Source organism: Hyaena hyaena, unplaced genomic scaffold (genome assembly GCF_003009895.1).
Source record: "Hyaena hyaena isolate Hyena2069 unplaced genomic scaffold, ASM300989v1 scaffold_36, whole genome shotgun sequence".
NCBI lineage: Eukaryota > Metazoa > Chordata > Mammalia > Carnivora > Hyaenidae > Hyaena > Hyaena hyaena.
This window is the reverse complement of record NW_024080668.1, coordinates 319,303-331,356: the sequence shown is the minus strand read 5'-3', so window position 1 is coordinate 331,356 and position 12,054 is coordinate 319,303. Positions and strand designations below refer to the sequence as shown.

At 45.5% G+C, this 12,054-nt stretch overlaps 1 protein-coding gene across 2 annotated transcripts in view; it reads left to right on the top strand.

Annotated features, from left to right (window-relative positions):
• The first annotated feature begins 3,293 nt into the window (after positions 1-3,293).
• EXPH5 (exophilin 5) overlaps positions 3,294-12,054 on the top strand; it is a 29,118-nt gene continuing 20,357 nt past the window's right edge. The window contains exon 1 of one of the 2 annotated variants that reach the window (XM_039229121.1): positions 3,294-3,376. The gene's annotated coding sequence lies outside the window, so the exon portion shown is untranslated. Of the gene's footprint in view, positions 3,377-4,234; positions 4,398-12,054 lie in introns of those variants that run through there. The other variant, XM_039229119.1, reaches the window with a different exon arrangement.

Below are 12,054 nucleotides of genomic sequence, written 5' to 3'. Positions count from 1 at the left end.
TCTGGGCGCCGTCCCTTCCCGGCTCTAATCCCACCATCCTCGCTGACTCAGTGGTACCTGTGGGCTCCTCCATGCGCTTTTGGGGTATGGGGTTTAAGGAATTTCATTACCTTCAAAAAAATTATTTTTAATGTCTTTATTTTTGAGAGACAGAGACAGAGACAGAACGTGAGCAGGGGAGGGGCAGAGAGAGAGGGAGACACAGAATCCAAAGCAGCCCCAGGCTCTGAGCTGTCAGCACACAGCCCGACACCAGGCTCTGATGAACAAACTGTGAGATCACAACCTGAGGTGAAGCCAGACACTTAACTGACAGAGCCACCCAGGTGCCCCAAAGAATTTCATTATCTAAAACTACATTCAATCATTTCTTCTCTGCATGTTAACTTTTATCTTTGGCCACTGGATGGGCAAGTAAGGACCCTGTTATATTCAGTATTGAATCCCCACTGTCCACACTGGGACTAGTACATGGAGATTGCTCAATAAACAATGAATGAACCAATGAATGAGTAATCAGAACTAGAATATTCTGGGTGGCTCAATCGGTTAAGCATCCAGCTTCAGCTCAGGTCATGATCTCAGGGTTCATGGGTTCCAGCCCTGTGTTGGGCTCTGTGCTGACGGCTTGGAGCCTGGAGGCTGCTTGGGATTCTCTGTCTCCCTGTCTCTATGCCCCTCCCCCACTCATGCTCTGTCTCTCAAAAATAAATAAACGTTACAAAATATTTTTTAAAAAAGAACTAGAATATTCTAGTTTTTCCATGTCATTAAAACATCGATCATCGCTCATCCCAGGGTGTCATTACCAGCTCGATTATTTTATTGAGTAGCAAAAACTTAGATTGTCATCATATTTAGAAAAACATAGCTAAAAATGGACATGGCGATGAGAAGGAAATTCTGACGAGACCCGTCCCCCCCCCCCCCAGACTCAGTTTACACAATTCTCCTACTAGGTCACATTTAGCCTCCTGCGGCATGAGTTTGCACTTGATGTGAGGACATTTAAAGGGTGTGTTGATATTTTTGTTTCATTTCAGCAAACTCCAGAAGACAAAGAGGGATGTCAGATGGCTTCAAGGAGTGACTGGCGAATGGTTTGAAGAAATTCAAAGAAAGAAGTTTTGTAATGAAACGGATGTTAGCCAGATGTTAAAACAACCCCTTACATACAGGCTGAGGAAAGGGATGGCAGAAAACGGTGAGAAAAAAACTTCCATCTAAATTTTTTTTCTTACAGCATGTTATAGATAAATGACTCAGTGGATCTCCAATTAACCAGTCCATGTTTAGGACTATTTTTAAATCATAAGGTAGAAGAGTTTTATAACATAGCATACAATAAGAAGAGTGAAGCAAACATGTACTGTAATGTCCTAGGGGTATGTTTTTAGAATCAGACAAGATAGGCCAATGGTTAAGAACACACATGTTGAGGGGCGCCTGGGTGGTTCAGTCAGTTGGGCATCTGACTTCATCTCAGGTCATGATCTCACGGTTTGTGGGTTCGAGCCCCCAGCTGGGCTCTGTGCTGACACCTTAGAGCCTGGCGCCTGCTTCAGATTCTGTCTCCATCTCTCTCTCTCCCCCTCCCCCACATGGGCTCTCTCTCACTCTCTCAAAATAGATAAACATTTAAAAAAAAAACAAACAAAAATGGGGTGCCTGGGTGGCTTAGTTGGCTAAGCGTCTGACTTCAGCTCAGGTCATGATCATACAGTTCGTGAGTTCGAGCCCCGTGTCGGGCTCTGTGCTGACAGCTCAGAGCCTGGAGCCTGCTTCGGATTCTGTGTCTCCCTCTCTCTCTGACCCTCCCCGGCTCACACTCTCTCTCTCTCTCTCTCAGAAATAAATAAAAATTATTAAAAAATAAAAAATAAAAATAAAAAAAAGAACACACACATTGATATCAAAGAAGGCTTGCGCTGTGTCTCCCTGTATTCTCTATTCTGTCAGAATCCATGTGACTGTTCTAGTTACTTATACTCTGTAAGCCTCAAGTTTTCCCCTCTTTGAATGGGTGTGATGATACCTACCTCACAGGGTGGTTGTGTATGTACAAAGTGTTGAGCTGGGACACAGTGAGCACTTCTATGAATGGAGGAGGAGACAGGGGAGGAGGGGAGGGGGGAAGGAGATTATGGGGGAAAGGATGAGGAAGGCAACAGAAAAGCTGCCACCTTTCTGGAACTTTGGTAAATTAAGCTCGGTAGGTCACTGCCTTCTTTGAACATGCCAACTATGTGACTACTCACGTGTCACCTCCACCAATCACTTGTGTGTTTCTAATCTGTAAATGAGGAAAGTAAAACCCGCTTTCACAGGAATAACAAAGTACATTCAAAATTGTAACCTATCTTCCTACTGATATAGTCAGGTGGACTACCTTGGCTACTGTGTTACTAATGTTAGGAGCAGCAAGAAACCTGTAACAATATTTCTGAACTTATATGGGCAACATTCTACAGCTCCCATGAGGAACAAATCTCTCTAAAAAGACTCACAGTTCAGATTTTGAAATTAACCCCATGTATACCATGGCGACTTCCCCCTTCCATTGAACTTCTCTAATATTTATAAACTCAGCATGTCTCAAAGTATTACGGTATCATAGACTTTGTATATGTTGATGTTGTCTTAGAAGTTTTGATACTCACATGTATAACTATACATTATACACATATTAGACATATTTGTATTATAGGCATACACGCCTATAAACCATATTGTAGCAAATACACACATGAGATAGATTTTTGATGGAAATAAGGTACCCTTAAATGGCTTCATTTCCTTTTTCCTTACTTTCTTTGCTTACAAAAAGTGACATGGTATCTATCACTGTGGTTTTAAAGTACTAAAATAAAAATGTCTGAAGGATGGGGCAGTTAAAAGCAATTTGAAAGTTGAAGGAGGTCCCTGACACCTCACCTTGGGCTTCGGACGGATTCACGCAGCTGCTGTGCGTGGAGGGATGTTTCGCTGAACTGTGGTCCACGGTGCGTATTGAAAGACTCCCTGCCCTTTGTGAGGGTTTTCTCTGTTCAGCAGAACCATCAGGGGCACTTCCTCGGGTCTCCATGTGGGGATGCCTGCTCTGTTTTCAGTCTGCAGAGAGAGAGGTGGGAAGCAAGAGCAAAGTCTTAGTTCTCAGAGATATAGTCACCCAGAAATATTGAGTGATGCCACCTTTCTACAATGTTCGTCTAGGTCCCATGGAATCACAAACATCAAGATCTAAAACTACACCCAATCAAAGAAACCCCATGTCCATTTCTTCTCGGCTGAGCTTCAGATCATCATTTTCTTCCCTGTTCTCCTTCAGAAAATCCAGAAGGGAGACTTCAAAGCTTCAGTCACCGGGACAGAAAGGGTGAGTTAAATTCAGATCCTGTGACAGCTCGTTGGTTATTTGATGCCAGAGGCCAGTAGCCTGTTTGTGTTGAGAATGTTTAATGTTTGTTTAAATTCAGATAGGAACAGAGGAAACGGGTCGTGGCTTTTATAGGGACAAAGTCCTTCTGAAACCATGAAACTTGGCTCTTTTGGTATCCAATTTCTAACCAACTGCACACGTCCCAGGTAGTGGCCTTGGTGGATGAGGGGTTAAATGTTGGGAAGAAATCATTGAGAGTTTCTCCCACTGCTTCAAGAGGCTGGTCTATGCCCCGGTCAGGAAGATATCTTTAAATCAAAACCACTGTTTTCTTGGGGATATAGGTTTCTGCTTCCACAAAGAGAGATGGTGTATAAAGTTTTAAGTGAAAGTAAATAAGATGAGCAAAGAGAGCAGAGGAAAATTGTATTTTTTTTTTTTTTAACTGAGGGACTAGCAGTATTCAAGACAGCTGCTCTGATGTGGTTACCCAGAATTTAAACTTAAGGCACAGGAAGGGAGGTTTTGGGGAGGGTGGAGGCATAGTTCCAGATCATTCCCAGTGTGAAACTGTGTAAATCAGTTCCTCTTGACTCCTGAGTTGTTAGGTCACTTTGTGAAAAACAAGCGAGGCTTTGCTTACATGCAATTGAGCTGACTGCTAAATATTTTCAGCCTGTCTTCCTGGCTGAGAAGCTTCCCACCCTCTCAAGGTGTTGGCCTCACACGTGATGTGTGCCGTCAAACCATTAGGCAGGGGTGCGTCGCTGCACTCAGTACGAGGTGCCGGAGGTCACTCTCGCTGCAAAACAGCCCGTGGCACGCCGCTGGTGGGCACGGGACGAGGCTCCCAGCCTGCGGGACAGACCCCTGTACCCACCTTCCCTCCCGGATGGATGATCGGATTTTCTCCCCAGCCTGCTTTTGTCTGAGCTGAAATAGTGGAGAGCTGAACAGCATGTAGGTTTCTGTGCAGGGCTCGCCCAGAGCCGCTTGTAAGGACGTGCTCTTCAAACGGGTGAGTGGCTTTTCTTCCAGAGAATGTTTGAAATGCTAGGAATCCTCTCTCGTTTGGGGATTTAAAGTATGTCCTTGAAAGGACACACGTTTTATAAGGAGAAAAGAAATATTCCCGGCACGTGGTGTCGCTGGAACTTGTGACGTAATTTGTGTTTTAGGTGATTTTCTCTAAGGCAGAGTTTGTACAGCTCAAGCGTCTCACATCAGGAAACCAGGAAAAGTTGAGGAACCTGTTCACTCTGTGGGCAAGTTATTTCCAAGCTCATATTGCAAGTCACTGCAAAAGTGGATCCAAGGAGACAGAAAATCTAGACTCTCCCATCTGGATATCATGTGTATGTGTATGTTTTATTTTTTTTAATGTTTATTAAGTTTTGAGAGAGAGACAGAGAGACAAAGCACGAGTGGGGGAGGGGCAGAGAAAGAGGGAGACATGGAATCTGGAATAGGCTCCAGGCTCTGAGATGTCAGCACAGAGCACAACGCGGGGCTCAAACCCACGAACCGTGAGATCGTGACCTGAGCAGAAGTCGGACGCTCAACTGAGTAGGCCACCCAGGTGCCCCGTGTTTGTTTTTTTTCCTAATGTTTATTTAGAGAGAGAGAATAGGGAGGGAAGGGGCAGAGAGAGAGGGGACAGAGGATCCGAAGCAGGCTCCAGGCTCTGGGCAGACAGCTGCGAGCACAATGCGGGACTCGAACCCACAAACCGTGAGATCATGACCTGAGCTGAAGTCGGACGCTTAACCTACAGAGCCACTCAGGCAGCCCCATGTTTTTTTGGTTATAGATCAAATTGGAAAAAAAAAAAGGAAACTTTTATTTAGCAACTTTCTTGTGAACCAAAATGCCTGGTAGCTTCCTCATAACCATGTGCACTGAAACATAAACATCTGCGTGCAGAAGTGAAACAGATTGTATCCTTTAAGTACTGCTAGTGGAAATAGATATTTATGAATGGTACTAGTACAGATCATGAAGGCTCTACTTTTCGCTCTTGAATTTCAGTAGGTAAACTGTACAAATATGTCCTTTTCATTTTTAAATATATGTGTGAGCTAAACATTTGGATATAAATCCCGAGTGTGTATGTGTGTGGCTGTGTGTGTGTGTGTGTGTGTGTGTGTGTGTGTGTCGCCAGGAGGGGGCTTAAGGTAAGAATATAAATCATGTGTTGTCCACTTTCAGGCACTCTTTACTCTTAAGTAGAACCTGACTTTATATGGCACTTGTGATCTTTGGAAATACAAAATCAACCTTCCAAATCCATGAATCAGGAGCTCTTGCTTGACTATTACTGCTCAGGCAGCCCTGACAAAGGGCCCCGGAAAGCACAGTCATTCCGTGCAAAGTAGGATTCAGGTTTCTACTTGCCGAAGCCATCAAGGCTCGGCCTTGTCATACTTGGTGCTCTGGAGAACAAGTCAGCAAAGCAGTTGAGAGGATCTTTTGCAAATCGCAGAAAGGGAACCAACCCCTCTAGGCAAAATGCAGCCTTCTGCTCAGCCCTGAAAGACTTGAGTATCAGAGAAATCAGTTTTCACCTTTAAGCTGTGGTTTAACTGAGAAATGATGCTGGATAATGGATAATTCTTCCAGGAAGAAAATGGATTTGGTCATTTCATCGGGTACTCACTTTAGAAAGGCCCAGTCAGGGGTGCCTGGGTGGCTCAGTCAGTTAAACATCTGACTTTTCATTTTGGCTAGGGTCATGATCTCATGGTTTCGTGAGTTCAAGCCCCACATTGAGCTCTGTGCCTACAGTGCAGAGCCCCCTTGGAATTCTCTCTCTCTCTCTCTCTCTCTCTCTCTCTCTCTCTTCCCCTCCCCACTCATGCTCTCTCACTCAAAAATAAATAAATAAACTTTAAAAAAAGAAAGAAAGAAAGGCCCAACCAGTAGAAGTATATGATATACTGAAGCTTTAATTTTCTATTATCAGTGGTAAAAAGCCTTGGAAACATAGTGACTTAATTAACAAAAAGGCAAAAAGTTTTGCAATTTCTGCTTTAGATAGGACTAGTTTCTCCTCTCAAATCTATGCACTTCCCAAACTATCCCATTATTATTGTTTTAAATTTATTGATATATTTTGAGATACAGAGCTCAAGTGGGGGAAGGGGGGAGAGAGAGAGAGAGAGAGAGGAGAGAGAGAGAATCCCCAGCAGGCTCCACAGTCAGGGCAGAGGCTGATGTGGGGCTCGAACCCACAAACTGTGAGATCAACCTGAGCTGAAATCAGTAGTCAGATGCTTAACCGACTAAGTCACCCAGGCCCTCCTATTCCATTATTATTTTAATCCTCCTTATAAATGACTGAACTGTATCCTATGGGACCCCCTCCCCACCTCTAGGAAAAAGGAAAACTATTTTCCATTCATGTTTTGATTTATTTATTGCTAGCCAATAAATTCAAGAGACGTATACATGTATATTGCATGTATGTTTCCCCCAACATTTCCCTGTGTGTTGTCTTTCCTCCTGTCTTATTATAGGGCATTTAGAGCCTGTGATAGTGCTCAGCGCCCCAGCATGAAATTTCAGTAACCTAGAGCCTCAAAAATTCCTTCTGCGTAGTTCAGCAAGTACCCATAGCGTATGTCATGAGCTTACAAATGCAGTCTGGCTGCCAAAGAGCGTCTATGGTTGCTCATTTCTTACCCCAGACCCCTGTTACTCCAGTGATGCTCTCCACACCACGAGTGCGTGCTGTGCCTGCCACTCTGTGTCTCATGCTGCCACATAATCCACAGCAAGGTTGTTTCTGCAAGGGGGTCACCTTCGTTCTCAAAACTGTGGTTCATTATGGCCATCTTAGGGGTGTGGACTCCCCCCTAAGTCCACTTTATTTATTTACTCCTTTATTTGGTGGTGTCCCAGAACTCAGACACCATGAAAATGCAAGGGAACTAGTTCATACGACTCCTGGGTACCATGTGCAGGTAAACTTCAGAGGGGGCACCCGGTGGCTCAGTCGGTGAAGCATCCAACTTCCACTCAGGTCATGAGCTCCACATCAGGCTGTGTGCTGACAGCGTGGAGCCTGCTGGGGTTTCTCTTTCTCCTCTCTCTCTGCTTCTTCCCCATGCACTCTCTCTCTCTCTCTCTCTCTCTCTCTCTCTCAAAATAAATAAACTTAAAAAAAATAAATTTAAGGTCACATCTTCCCTTTGAGGATTGTCACAGTGCCTCGCACATGCAAGTACCCGCAGCGCAGTGGAGATTAGAAAGTGTCAGCTACTGTCCAGCCGCGAGCGCCTGCCCATTACACTGTGACTTCAGGAAGATTCTTTTTTACCCCTGGAGATGCAAACAGCTTTGGTGGATCCACCTCGCTGCTCCTCAGACATGCCCAAATTTGCCTGATGCACAGGGTGTACCCAGTTAAGGTGCTCACGCTGCAGCCTCGTGTTATGTAAGCAGGATGTTCAGATGCTGTTTTGGAAAGTTGAAAAGGCAGATGAGGGGCGGTTAAGCGTCCAACTTTGGCTCAGGTCGTGATCTCTCGGTCGTGAGTTTGAGCCCCACGTCAGGCTCTGTGCTGATAGCTCAGAGCCTAGAGCCTGCTTCAGATTCTGTCTCCCTTTCTCTCTGACCTTCCCCTGCTCACACTTTCTCTGTCTCTCTTTGTCTCTCTCAAAAATAAATTAAAACATTAGAAAACATAAAAATGTGCCAAGAAAAGAAAAGGCAGATGATACCCCCCCCCCCCGAGTTCTGGTTGTTTTATCTCTCTATCTGTCTGCCTATCTATCTATCTATCCATCTATCTATCTATCGAGCCTCTCACTCACTACCAATGCCTGAGTTTGAAGACACAAAAATCTGACACCTCAGTGGAAAGGAACAGTCAGAGTAAACAAGATCCTTCTTGGGAAATGCTCCCTCAGTGAAGCCAGGTGTGGTCTCCACAGGTAAACGGAAGGGTTGTGATGACAAGAGGCAGGACAAGGGGAGTGGTTTTGGATTTCATCCTGGGTGGCTCGCCGTTCCCAGGTGATTCGCCCAATCATTATTATAATCTCGTCAACAGTTTAAAAATAATGACAGATCCTCAGATCCCTGGCTCTGAGATCCTGATTTAGAAGGTCTGAAATGGGGCACAGGGAACTTTATTTATTTACTTCTTTTAGATTCTCCAGGGTATTCAGATGCTCCCTCGGGTTTGGAAGCCACAGCGGTAGAGCTTCCTGTGCCACTGTGGTAATGAGGGCGGTTGGAATTCCCGGGAAGGGTGTTGTTAGCCCAGGTGACGGTTTCTCTTCTGTTTATCTATGTGGCTTTTATCAAAGTCTTACTCTGGATCAGATACTGTGGTTAGTGCTGGAGATAAAATTGTGACACTAACTCAAAGTCCCTGCCCAGACACCGTCTGTCCAGGAGGGAACAGCAGAAGGCTGCGTGCGGTCGGGTGTGAGGTGCACCACAGGACTCTGGGACATGGAGAACCAGTATGGGTTCCCGTGCTTCCTATGGCAGTTTTCTGGCAGATGACAGTAGGTATCTTGCAGAAGGGATGCGCTGTGGAATTCACACGGGGATACCATCCGTGCCTAACTGGTGACAGCCGATAACACCGGTGATGATGGTGCAATACGGTGAGTGTGAGGGAGGGTGCTGGGCATTCCTGCCATGAGACTGCATAGGAGACACACTTAACTCCGACTGGAGGACCAGAGGCCTTCCTGGAAAAGGAGAGCCAGTTGTCAAAGGACATTTAGGACTGAGCTAGGTAATTAAGAGTCGGAGGTTGCACCGGGCAGACTGACACAGCCAGGGTGTGGAGACTGGAAAAAGTAGGTACTCATGTAGGTGGCTGAGGTTCAGTGAGCTGGTATAAGGTAAGACCTGTAAGAGATGGAGCGAGAGGTTAATAGAGGCCACAACACAAGGACCAGCAGTGCTAAGGACGCGGAGTGCTAAGACCCTTGGACTTGATCCTATAGACAATGGGAAACCATTACTCACTTTTACTAGTAATGTCATTGCTTCCATAGTTATATGTATTTCACGTATCTAAAGTCACCCACAACACCCTGACCTGGACAAACACTAAAATGTCTTGCTGTATTCAATGCAGGTGTGCAGGTGCACATGTGTATTTTATCCATTGATAGTTGTTAAACAGAGGAATGACATAATCAGATCTTCACTTTAGAAAGATCACTTTAGGGGCGCCTGGGTGGCTTAGTCGGTTAAGCGTCCGACTTTCGCTCAGGTCATGATCTCGCGGTTCATGGGTTCGAGCCCCGCGTCGGGCTCTGTGCTGACTGCCAGCTCAGAGCGTGGAGCCTGTTTCAGTCTATGACTCCCTCTCTCTCTGACCCTCCCCTGCTCACTCTGTCTCTCTCTCTCTCTCCAAGAAATAAATAAAACATTAAAAATTTTTTTTGAAAAAAAAAAAGAAAGATCACTTTAGCTTGGTACTTTCCATTGGGGCCATTTTGCCCCGCAAAAGACATTCGGCAATGTCCAAAGCTATATCTGGTTTTTGCAGCTGAAGGGTGAGGACTGTGGGCCTGAACCACGGTGGCAGGCAGTGAGGAGAGCAAAAGGCAGACAGATTTGTGCACGGATTTAGATTGTGGACTCATGAGAACCCTGTAATTGGATGTGTTGGGTGAAGAAGAAGGAAGAATGGAGATGAACTCTCCTCTCTGACTCAGGAAACTAGTGGTTGATGGTGAAGAAATATAGAAGGAGGAGCAGATATGAGAATAAAAATGAACACATTTGCTGATTTATTCAGGGAAGACTGCTCAAGGAATGCCGCACACGGCACTGGGGAAACAAAGCACACAGCCCTTGGTTTCCAGGCTTTAGTCTTGTCAGGACCGCAAAAAGGAAATAGAGAAACATAAATAATAGTGCTAAGGCAGGGAAGTTCCATGCACTCTTGGAGCACATACAGAGAGTTTTTTAGATTATGTCTTGAGCCCAGAAAGCTCTTCCAGGGAAAATGACATTTATAAGGATTGTTCAAGGATGAGAGTTATCCAGGCAAATAGGTGGTAGAAAAATGTTTCAGACAACTTCTGTGCAGATGCTCAGAGGTGTGCTCATTCCTTATGGCAGAGGGATATCCCAAGGGGAGAGATGAGGCTGGAAGTGTATGGGGACTAGATCGTAATGGGCCTTCTGAGTGCGGATAAGAATTTGAACTTTCACCTGGGAGCAAATAGAAATCATTTAAAATGTTAAACAGGGAAGTAGCATGATGCCCTTTGAACTGATCACTCTGGCTAAAGTGTAGAGAATGGATTGGATTGGAATGAAACTTGGAGGGAGAGGGGCAGGTAAAGGCCTAGAGCAAAAACAAAGCAGATAATAAATGCCTTAACTGGGGTACCATCGGGGGGATGTAAAGGTATGGGTGATTTGAGAGGGATTTCTGAGTTCGAATCAACAGGATCTGTTGGTTGATTGGATAGGATGGGGTAGTCATGCAGGGAGGGCAAGGAGGGTCTGAATTGCCCGTGGTCATCCAGACGGAGCTCTTCAGTGGCCAGTGCTTAGGGCGTGTTCCATCAGCATTTGGAGGAAGTCACCTGGGGTTCTGGTTTTAAAAAGAATATTCTTTTTGGTTGTTTTTGCTTTTGAGAGAGAGAGAGAGAATGAGCAGGGGAGGGGCAGAAGGAGAGAGAGAAAGAACGAATCCCAAGCAGGCTCCATGCTCAGCACAGAGCACAACGTGGCGCTCGATCTCATGATCCTGGGATCATGACCAAAGTTGAAATCAAGAGTCAGATGCTTAACCAGCTAAGACACCCAGGTGCCCTTTCAAAAAGAATATTCTTGGGGCACCTGGGTGGCTTAGTCGGTTAAGCGTCCGACTTTCGCTTAGGTCATGATCCCGCGGTTCGTGGGTTCGGGCCCCGCATCGGGCTCTGTGCTGACTGCCAGCTCAGAGCCTGGAGCCTATTTCAGAGCCTGTATCTCCCTCTCTCTCTGACCCTCCCCTGCTCACGCTGTCTCTCTCTCTCTCCTAGAAATAAATAAAAATATTAAAAAAAAAAAGAATAAAAAATAAAAAGAATATTCTTGAGCACACTCTAATGTCCTGAGTGAGAATTTCTGAGTGGTATCTGCAAAGGTATAGAGACAAGAGAAGAGTTTATGGAAGTGAAATAAATTTGGTAAGTCTAGCGTACAGGTACCTGCAGATGAGTGGAGTGTGGGCTTGACAGGTGAGGGGTGGCCTGGGAGGCTCATCAGATCAAAGAGCCTTGCATCAAGTGAAGATTTTGGATAATACCTTGTGAGATGTTAAGCAGAGGATTGATACGATCACATTTGGATTTTAGACAGATCTCTATGAGTGGTAGGAAGGATGGAGAGGAGTCCAAGAGAGAAATTATAGGAGTTTACTCGGCAGAATGGGTGAGCTGAGACGTGGGGTTGGATGTGAGAGATCTTCAAGATGTGGCATCCATAGGGCTTGAGAGCAAATGCAGAAGAGGAGGTAGCCCTGTGTCCTGCGACGTCACTGGCCGGTGGACTTCCACCAGCCTCGTGTCCGGGACCCACCGCCGCTTTTATTTGCTGCGCAAGTGAAAGCTGTTCACATCAGAAACATAAATTCACTTTTAGGAGGGTCTGGGAGTGGGTGCGGAGACTCTGTGGATCCAAGCCACCTGAGTCCTAGGCCGGCAAGT